Here is an 11,256-nt window from a genome sequence, read left to right as displayed (position 1 = left end):
ACCCTTGGAGAACTGCTCGAGTAGCTTTCCTACCAAAGGCACAGATGATCATATGTTTCCCAAATACTCATTAGCTTAACACCATTTTTGCTCAAAACTTTTGAGAGACTGAAAAAGCGTGTATATAGGGTTATGAAAAACTGCTCTCTACGACACCACATGCGTACACCAATCAGTAGACACGGCACTGCATAGAACATACAAATCCCTGAACAATAAGAGGTATGTCTTGTGAGTTTTCTTAGACGTTGTGGTGGCTTTCAACAATGCTTCTAAACGGGGGATCATGAACAGCCTTAACAACATTGAATTACATCCAGAGATAACCAGATGGATCTTCTGCATGTTAAATTACTGGAAGATTAAAACAGTTTTTCGAAATGGGGTCTCCTAATTATAACATTCCACAAATTTAAAATTATGCTGGGCCTAAACCCTTTATAAGATATATCGCCACGATTTATACAACTTTTTATTATTATTCAGAAACGTTATTAATAAAAAATTTTAAAATAAAACATGAATAAAATGATCATAGAATTAATTTTAAACTAAACATCTTTTAATTCAATTTGCAATTGATTTATGTTTATATAATTATGTTTGTACGTAAGTGACATTGTAAAATTAAATGAAAATACATGACAATAAAACTAAATGCACATTTTAAAAAGCATATAATTTTACAAATGAATTATTTAAATACTACGCAGCTAAATAATTTTAAATGCACAAATATAATTGAATAAATTTTATATTTTAATTCAAATGCTTTTTCCTTTGTGAATAAACTTTTTTTTTTTTTAAATAAATTTTTAATTATAAAAAAACCGCAGGGAAAAAAGAAAAAAATAACAAATACTAAACCATTGGTACCTGCATACAAAAACAAACAGTCATGCAAATTCATTTGGACAACCGCTAAAGAGACAATTAAAATACGCATTACGTCAATTTAACTACAACAACAACATAGACAATGCCCAAAGATACATGTACATATGTACATACTATAAGTATGGGAATAAAATATACATATGTACATATATATGTCATGGAAACAGTACCTACCACCAAAGAGTCAATTAGAATCGATTTAATTGTCATTATTAATTACGTGCTAATTTTTAGTAGTTTAATAATAAAAGCAATTATATACATTTATAAACACGCGAAAATTCAAACTATAATTATAAATTAATGATATTAAAGTATAATGCGATAAACTCACAATGGAATATTCCAAAGTGTACTTAGTATACAAAAAACTATTATCAAATTCTTAAACCAACCCTTCTGGCTAAATGCGATTATTTTCCCAAAAGGAAAATTCAATTGGCAAAAACGATCCCACTGCTTGAATGCCAACCTATTTTCCGGGGGGGATAAATTTTCATTGCTTTTCGGATTGCGTCGGTTTTCGGGTATCATCGTTCGGTATGTTTTTATACTCAATTGAGCAGAGCTCACAGAGTATATTAACTTTGATTGGATAACGGTAGGTTGTACAGGTATAGGGGAGCTGTTGCGCGAAGATGGGGATTATCACCGGATATTACCCTGTTGCTCTACACCGCTGTGGTTAGACCAATTCTTTTATACGGGCAGTGGTCTGTTGGACGAGGCGCTGGACACTATTTATAATGTGTTGCCAATAGATTTAATGGCCAAGCAATGTGCGGCCTTTTCTGCTCTGCGGCTGCGAGAGTTATCGGGATGGAGAGACATTGTGGATGGCCATGCAGCTATCCTTAAGTATCTGGATTCGCCTTCGTCGGACTATTGCCCTCCGACTGTATTTATCAATACAAAGTACGAGGTTATTATCCCGGATAGGGATTATTGGTTGAAGGAGCCGCCGGACCTGAGCGATAGGCTGCAGATATATACTGACGGCTCCAAACTGGATTATAAGGTGGGTAGCGGTGTCTTTGCATCTAAACTAGGGTGGAATTTATCATTTAGCCTACCCGATCATTGCACCGTCTTTCAGGCGGAGGTGGCTGCTATAAATGAGGCCGCTGATCACCTGGGGAAGGCTTTTCAAGGCTATAACCAAATTTGTATTTACTCTGACAGCCAGGCTGCACTAAAAGCACTTGGATCGGTCACATATAAGTCCAGGACAGAAGAGAAGTGCCGCAAATCTCTTAACGAGATCGCTGAACAAACTTCCCTCAGTCTGGTATGGGTGCCTGGACACTCGAATATACCGGTAAATGAGATGGCCGACGAACTTGCAAGAGGGGGCACATCCGTTCCGCTTTCGTCGTCCTGGAAGGGATTCAGCATGCCGCCCGTTACCTGTAAGCTCATTTTGAAAGTGGTTTTCCTTAGGGAAGTAGGTGCGAGTCCTGCTACCACTCCAAGCTCGTGTGGCCTGAATGGGACGCGAGACGCACAAAAAGTCTTCCTCTTGGTAGGGGACATATCTCTGGTGGTTGGACTTATAACCGGCCATATAGCAATCGGGAAGCACGCGCAACGGCTGGGGGCTCCCTATAATGATTACTGCAGGAGTTGCATAGACGGAGAGGAGATAGAAACAGTTAAATATTTTCTGTGCGATTGTCCCGCGCTTTAACACAAGAGGAAGAAATTTCTGTGATATCCCTTCTTTCACGATCTTTGTGATCTGGCTATGTTGGAACCTAAGAAACTCCTAACGTTTGCTGTATCGAGCTGTTGGTTTGAGTAAGGGAGAGAACCACGTGGTATCACAATGGGAACTTTTTGGGCCTAAAGGCACTGGTGCTCGCACCGGTGGCCACTCTAACCAAACCTAACCTAGTACTGAAAGCTTCAGTTTTTTCGCTTCAATATATGGAGAAGTTACCAACGACCGACAACTTTGCAAAATACGATGGAAGTCCTTCACCCTGTCGTTAGTATTAGAGACTATATTGGCCTCTTTAGAGCATGTTACGGTAATTCTTTCGTGGCTGCGAACCACTTCGTCGGTACATTTTAAAGTATGCTACTCATATTCATCGATGCTTTTGCAAAAGCGAATATCTGGCGTCATTTAAACTTAGAGAGTAGAAAAGCTTATTATGCACCCTCGTTTTCTTCCGAACTCTTTTCCGCGATAAATTAAAGTAATATTGTTTTCTAAATATGTTGCCAAATAGGCTAGACGAGTCCATAGTTTTGGAGCATATAGTTTACATTGCAACGAATTCCGGGGATTTCTGCTATTTATGCACCTTCTGCTAACGTTCGAATCGCTAAACTGTTGAACAAATCACTCCAATATTCAGTATTGCAAACTGGTCTTTATTTAGTTTACTTTGGGAGTAGTACTTCACAATTATACTTTACAGCCGATAGCGTGTTTAGATCAAAACTGATTACTGATACCTCAGCTTGCCCTGCTTTTATACTCTCGGTTTTCTCGTTCACCCATTTCTCCTAAGGTCTAGTGATTCGCGAAAATGTGTTCGAGAACAATTGTATGCTTGGTTACCAGCTATATGCATTGCATGTACATATATCTGTAGTCCACGCCTCTCTCATAACCATATGCGCGTGTGTGTGTGAGTAACTACTTCGGCTGATGACCACCTGGGTGTGTGTGAGATATCCCTTCGTTGCCTTGTATGTATGTGTGTAAATTATGATTGATGTATACATGTACATAAGTGTGGCTTGCTTTAATATTTTTGGTGCTGTGATTATTCAGTGATGCTAATATTCGCCACAATATGCATTGAAAAATGCCCCGCTAGGCGCTCAATAAAACTGAAAGTGCTTGCATGCAATTTTAAACCGTTATTTTGCAAAATTGATATTAAAATATGAATTTTTCTATTTTTTTACAAGGAGCTAGATGTACTGAGCTCAAGGCTAAAAAATACCAAATTTGTACCAGGGGTGGTTTTGCAGTTGAACGATGTGCGATCAACCATGTATAGAAGGGAATAAACAAGAACAGTTTAGGTTTAACTGGCTGATCCGTGAGGACCTCACATAGATTGAATGAGTCCAAAGTGTTACCACAAGTTGCCCAACGACCAAACTTAAAAACCCTATTAGAAACCGTCCTCTTAGCAGATACCAGAAGCTTTCTAGGACCTATGCTACTTGCTGCTTCTGGATCTGATAGCTGTGCCACTCCTAATAGCTGAAATTTTAGCCTTGCGAGCACAGGGCACGAGCAAAAGACGCGTCGGTCGGTGGTACTGTGTTAGCCCTCATTATCGAGACATTGACCAAAGCGTTGGATCTTTATACAAATCAGATTGATAAGAGGAGTCCTTCCCAAATCAGCAGTTTTTGATATTATTGTCTGTTTGTCTGTCTGCATTGTAACGAATTTTGCGAAATTCCTGATTCTTCTCCTTCTGTTAACGTACGAATCTCTGAACTGTGGAATAAATAACTCAAATATTCAGTCTAGTAATATCTTCTTTATTTACAACTCTACTTTAGTAGTAGTACTTCACAATTACAATTATCGCGTACTTTACTAATAGAGTGTTTAAATCAAACTAGTTTTTTATTCCTCAGCTTGCGCTGCTTTAACACTTTCGGTTGCATCGTTCGCATATCTCTCCTAGGGTCTAGGCTATTCACGAACAAGCTTCTCGGAAAACTGCCAATTTATTTCTCCTTTATATATATATGTTATTTACTGTTTTCTTGTAATTAGTGTGTATGTGTGAGTAATAACTTCTGCTCTTAGGTGATGACTATATTTCAAATAGTGTTTCGCTTTTAGATTCCCTGTTTGCATGTATATGTGGCTGCTTACTTTGATGTTTACATGGTTGCTTACACTGCTGATGTTGCACATTTATTTACTAGCCGCACAGTGACGCATCGAAATTGCTAACAAACCACTGCATGGAATTGAGTTCAGCTTTCTTTTTTGCATGAGCCGTGGTCTAGCTTAAATAAAAGCTTAGTCGATGCCATTACGCACCGACTATCTTACACCCAAAAATACCGAGTATGACGTTCGATCAGGAACTACGTTTTGGCGAACATGCAACCGCAATTGTACCTCAAAGCCAGAGCCGTTATAAGAACCTCAAATCTCTTGCCGGTAGCACTTCGGGTAAAAATTAATAGACGCTTATTACCACTCACAAAGCAAATGGTCGGCTGCTTGCATGCTACGCGTTCCCGATACGTTCGCAAAGCCTAAAGATTATTCACTGGAAGAAAATACAGGCCGGCCTACCAAAACACTGCTCTCAGAATCCCTACGGGCTGTCTTCTTATGTCCCCAGAACACCGCATACACAAAGAGGCGAGAGTACTTCCCATATGGGAGATAAACGAAATTCTGAACCAGCAGTTTCTGTTGAATACCCAGAAACCTGGGCATCCCAACAGACTTCTGATTGAAAAGGCCGCACACGCCAGGGGCCCTGTGAAGTCATCCCAGCATGCATTATGAGGAATTACGGCAACGGAGAACACAGCCGTATAAAAAAAGAACACAAACAGGGCCTCAGTGATATCCGCAAAACGGAGTCGGACCTCTATGCCAAGAATTGCCCGGCGAACCCCGTTCTGAAAGGTAATACCCTGAATTCGCAGAAGAGGAACGCACGCTCTATAGGGAGAAGCATGTCTCTTAAGTATCCAGAATCTACCACGACATACATAATGTATGATGTATTTGCGATGTGGGACCAATGCCTCTAACACTCCTCTCACTCTGGTCAACCCTGTGGAAACTCCTAGTTTCCTTGGACTTCCGTTAGAGGATACGGATGACAATTTTGTCGCATCTTTTGGATGGGGCGAAGCACTGCTACAATAACAACAATGTCGCTACATTAGTACCTCGGAAGCAGTTTCGATATAATTTTGCTCTCGTATCAAATATTGGTATAGAATTATGGCATTTTTTTTCATTTTTCATAATTTTCGATATCGAAAAAGTGGGCGTGGTTATAGTCGGATTTCGGCCATTTTTTATACCAAGATAAAGTCAGTTCAGATACGTGCGTGGACTAAGTTTAGTAAAGATATATCGGTTTTTGCTCAAGTTATCGTGTTAACGGCCAAGCGGAAGGACAGACGGTCGACTGTGTATAAAAACTGGGCGTCTCTTCAAACCGATTTCGCCCATTTTCACAGAAACCCGTTACCGTCATAGAATCCATGCCCCTACCAAATTTCAGAAGGATTGGTGAATGTTTGTTCGACTTATGGCACTAAAAGTATTCTAGACAAACTATATGTAAAAGGGTGGAGCCACTCCCATTTTGAAATTTTCTTTTGTTTTTGTATTTTGCTTCACCATATCATTACTGGAGTTGAATGTTGACATTATTTACTTATATACAGTAAAGATATTCAATTTTTTGGTAAAAATTTGACTTAAAAAAATTTTTTTTCGAAAAAGTGCGCGTGGTTATAGTCCGATATCGTTCATTTTAAACAGCGATCTGAGATGAGTGCCCAGGAACCTACATACCAAATTTCATCAAGATACCTCAAAATTTACTCAAGTTATCGTGTTAACGGGCAGATAGACAGACGGACGGACGGACGGACATGGCTCAATGAAACTTTTTTCGATACTGATGATTTTGATATATGGAAGTCTATATCTATCTCGATTCCTTTATACCTGTGCAACCAACCGTTATCCAATCAAAGTTAATATACTGAGTGAGCTCTGCTCAACTGAGTATAAACAAGTAAGGAAGGTTAAGTTCGGGTGTAACCGAACATTACATACTCAGTTGAGAGCTATGGTGACAACATAAGGGAAAATAACCATGTAGGAAAATGAACCGAGGATAATCCTGGAATGTGTTTGTATGACATGTGTATAAAATGAAAGTTATTAAAGAGAATTTTATGAGGGACTGGGCCATAGTTCTATAGGTGGACGCCTTTTCGAGATACCGCCATAAAGGTGGACCAGGGGTGACTCTAGAATGTGTTTGTACGATATGGGTATCAAATTAAAGGTATTAATGAGGGTTTTAAAAGGGAGTGGTGGTAGTTGTATAGGTGGTCGCCTTTTCGAGATATCGGCATAAAGGTGGACCAGGGGTGACTCTAGAATTTCTTTGTACGATATGGGTATCAAATAAAAGGTGTTAATGTGTATTTTAAAAGGGAGTGATCCTTAGTTCCATAGGTGGACGCCGTTTCGAGATATCGCCATAAAGGTGGATCAGGGTGACCCAAGAATTTGTTTGTACCATATGGGTATCAAATGAAAGGGTTTAATGAGCATTTTAAAAGGGAGTGGGCCTTAGTTCTATAGGTGGACGCCGTTTCGAGGTATCGCCATAAAGGTGGACCAGGGGTGACTCTAGGGGTATCAAACGAAAGGTGTTAATGAGTATTTCAAAAGGGCGTGGGGTTTAGTTCTATAGGTGAACGCCTTTTCGAGATATCGCCATTAAGGTGGGCCAGGGGTGACTCTAGAATGTGTTTGTTCGATATGGGTATCAAATTAAAGGTATTAATGAGGGTTTTAAAAGGGAGTGTTGGTAGTTGTATAGGTGGTCGCCTTTTCGAGATATCGGCACAAAGGTGGACCAGGGGTGACTCTAGAATTTGTTTGTACGATATGGGTATCAAATAAAAGGTGTTAATGAGTATTTTAAAAGGGAGTGATCCTTAGTTCCATAGGTGGACGCCGTTTCGAGATATCGCCATAAAGGTGGACCAGGGGTGACCCTAGAATTTGTTTGTACGATATGGGTATCAAACGAAAGGTGTTAATCAGTATTTTAAAAGGGAGTGGGCCTTAGTTCTATAGGTGGACGCCTTTTCGAGATATCGCCATAAAGGTGGACCAGGGGTGACTCTAGAATGCGTTTGTACAATATGGGTATCAAACGAAAGGTGTTAATCAGTATTTTAAAAGGGAGTGGGCCTTAGTTCTATAGGTGGACGCCTTTTCGAGATATCGCCATAAAGGTGGACCAGGGGTGAATCTAGAATGTGTTTGTACGATGTGGGTATCAAATTAAAGGTATTAATGAGGGTTTTAAAAGGGAGTGTTGGTAGTTGTATAGGTGGTCGTCTTTTCGAGATATCGGCACAAAGGTGGACCAGGGGTGACTCTAGAATTTGTTTGTACGATATGGGTATCAAATAAAAGGTGTTAATGAGTATTTTAAAAGGGAGTGATCCTTAGTTCCATAGGTGGACGCCGTTTCGAGATATCGCCATAAAGGTGGACCAGGGGTGACCCTAGAATTTGTTTGTACGATATGGGTATCAAATGAAAGGGGTTAATGAGCATTTTAAAAGGGAGTGGGCCTTAGTTCTATAGGTGGACGCCTTTTCGAGATATCGCCATAAAGGTGGACCCGGGGTGACTCTAGAATGCGTTTGTACAATATGGGTGTCAAACGAAATGTGTTAATGAGTATTTCAAAAGGGCGTGGGGCTTAGTTCTTTTGGTGGACGCCTTTTCGAGATATCGCCATAAAGGTGGACCAGGGGTGACTCTAGAATGTGTTTGTACGATATCGGTATCAAATTAAAGGTATTAATGAGGGTTTTAAAAGGGAGTGGTTGTAGTTGTATAGGTGGTCGCCTTTTCGAGATATCGCCATAAAGGTGGACCAGGGGTGACTCTAGACTTTGTTTGTACGATATGGGTATCAAATGAAAGGTGTTAATGAGTCTTTTTAAAAGGGAGTGTGCCTTAGTTCTATAGGTGGTCGACTTTTGAGATATCGCCAAAAAGGTGGACCAGGAGGGACTCTAGAATATGTTTGTTCGATATCGGTATCAAATGAAAGGTGTTAATGAGTATTTTAAAAGGGTGTGGGGCTTAGTTCTATAGGTGGACGCCTTTTCGATATATCGCCATAAAGGTGGACCAGGGTTAACTCTAGAATGGGTTTGTACGATATGGGTATCAAATAAAGGTATTAATGAGGCTTTTAAAAGGGAGTGGTGGTAGATGAATATGTGAAGGCGTTTTCCAGATATCGACCAAAATGTGGACCAGGGTGACCCAGAATATCATCTGTTGGATACCGCTTATTTATTTATATATATAATACCACGAACAGTATTCCTGCCAAGATTTCAAGGGTTTTTTATTTCGCCCTGCAGAACTTTTTCATTTCATTTTACTTAATATGGTAGGTGTCACATCCATTTTACAAAGTTTTTATCTAAAGTTTTATTTTGCGTCAATAAACTAATCCAAATACCATGTTTCATCCCTTTTTTCGTATTTGGTATAGAATTATGGAATTTTTTTCGTTTTTGGTAATTTTCGATATCGAAAAAGTGGGCGTGGTCATAGTCGGATTTCTTCCATTTTTTATACCAATACAAAGTGAGTTCAAATAAGTACGTGAACTAAGTTTAGTAAAGATATATTGATTTTTGCTCAAGTTATCGTGTTAACGGCCTAGCGGAAGGACAGACGGTCGACTGTGTATAAAAACTGGGCGTGGCTTCAGCCGATTTCGCCCTTTTTGACAGAAATAAGTGATTGTCCCAGAATCTAAGTTCCTACCACATTTCACAAGGATTGGTAAATTTTTGTTCGACTTATGGCATTAAAAGTATCCTAGACAAATTAAATGAAAAAGGGCGGAGCCACGCCCATTTTGAAATTTTCTTTTATTTTTGCATTTTGTTGCACCATATCATTAATAGAGTTGAATGTTGACATAATTTACTTATATACTCTAAAGATATTAAATTTTTTGTTAAAATTTGACTTAAACAAAATTTTTTTTTAAAAATTGGGCGTGGTCGTTCTCCGATTTTGCAAATTTTTATTAATAATACATATAGTAATGGGAGTAACGTTCCTGCCAAATTTTATCATGATATCTTCAACGACTGCCAAATTACAGCTTGCAAAAGTTTTAAATTGCCTTCTTTTAAAAGTGGGCGGTTCCACGCCCATTGTCCAAAATTTTACCAATTTTCTATTCAGCGTCATCAGTTCAACTCACCTACTAAGTTTCATCGCTTTATCCGTCTTTGGTAATGAATTATCGCACTTTTTCGGTTTTTCGAAATTTTCGATATCGAAAAAGTTGGCGTGGTTATAGTCCGATATTGTTTATTTTAAATAGCGATCTGAGATGAGTGCTCAGGAACCTACGTACCAAATTTCATCAAGATACCTCAAAATTTACTCAAGTTATCGTGTTAACGGACAGACGGACGGACGGACGGACGGACTTGGCTCAATCAAATTTTTTTTCGATCCTGATGATTTTGATATATGGAAGTCTATATCTATCTCGATTCCTTTATACCTGTACAACCAACCGTTATCCAATCAAAGTTAATATACTCTGTGTAATCTGCTCAACTGAGTATAAAAAGGGATGAAACATGGTGATTGGATTGGTTTATTGACGCCTTCACATATACAACTAAAGGCCACTCCCTTTCAAAACCGTCGTTATTACCTTTAATTTGATACCCATATCGTACAAACACATTCTAGAATCACCCCTGGTCCACCTATAGATCTATGGCCCACTCCATTTTAAAATACGCTTTAATACCTTCTATTTGCTACCCATGCCATACAAACACATTCCAGGGATACCCTATGTTCATTTTCCAATATGGTGATTTCCCTTATTTTGTCTCCAAAGCTCTCAGCTGAGTATGTAATGTTCAGTTACACCCGAACTTAGCCTTCCTTACTTGTTTTCCCTACAAATTGTTGGGATGGGACCTACTTGTTTTTGTGCCGACTCCGAACGGCATCTGCAAGGCAGATGAGTTTTCACTGAGAAGCTTTTCATGGCAGAAATGCACTCGAAGTGCTTGCCAAACCCCCGCGACCCCGCTTATAAAAATTTTCTTCTAATTGAAATGCTAGAATTTGATGTTGCTATGCCCGGGTCGGAAACTTAGGATCTTCGGTGTGGTAGGCGGAGCGCGCTACCATCACACCACGGCGGCCGCCGTGCTTGTATTAAGATAATTCGTACAACTTTGACAGTTTACATCTATAACTTTACCAAAGTTCTTAGCACATCAATATTTTGTGATAATTTCGTCAATTGCAGATGATAAAAGTGACGTCAATGAAATGAGCAGGAGAGTGCAAAAGAGTCACCAAGTAAATCTATAAAAATGTTTACAGCTGATGTACGATAATATGCAAATATATGTGAATAATGTGAACAATATGTTTTCATTATCTTTTTTTATCATCATCAAATGACATACGATCTTTCATCACATTTTACATTAACATGTTTGGCAAAGATTTCTATTCGTTGCATGCGATTTTCGTGTCGTCGTACGATGAAATCACCAATATTGGTTAGTGAT

Source organism: Eurosta solidaginis, chromosome 3 (assembly GCF_040869045.1).
Source record: "Eurosta solidaginis isolate ZX-2024a chromosome 3, ASM4086904v1, whole genome shotgun sequence".
Taxonomy (NCBI): Eukaryota; Metazoa; Arthropoda; class Insecta; order Diptera; family Tephritidae; genus Eurosta; species Eurosta solidaginis.
The sequence above is the reverse complement of the archived record's forward strand: the minus strand, read 5'-3'. Positions refer to the sequence as shown.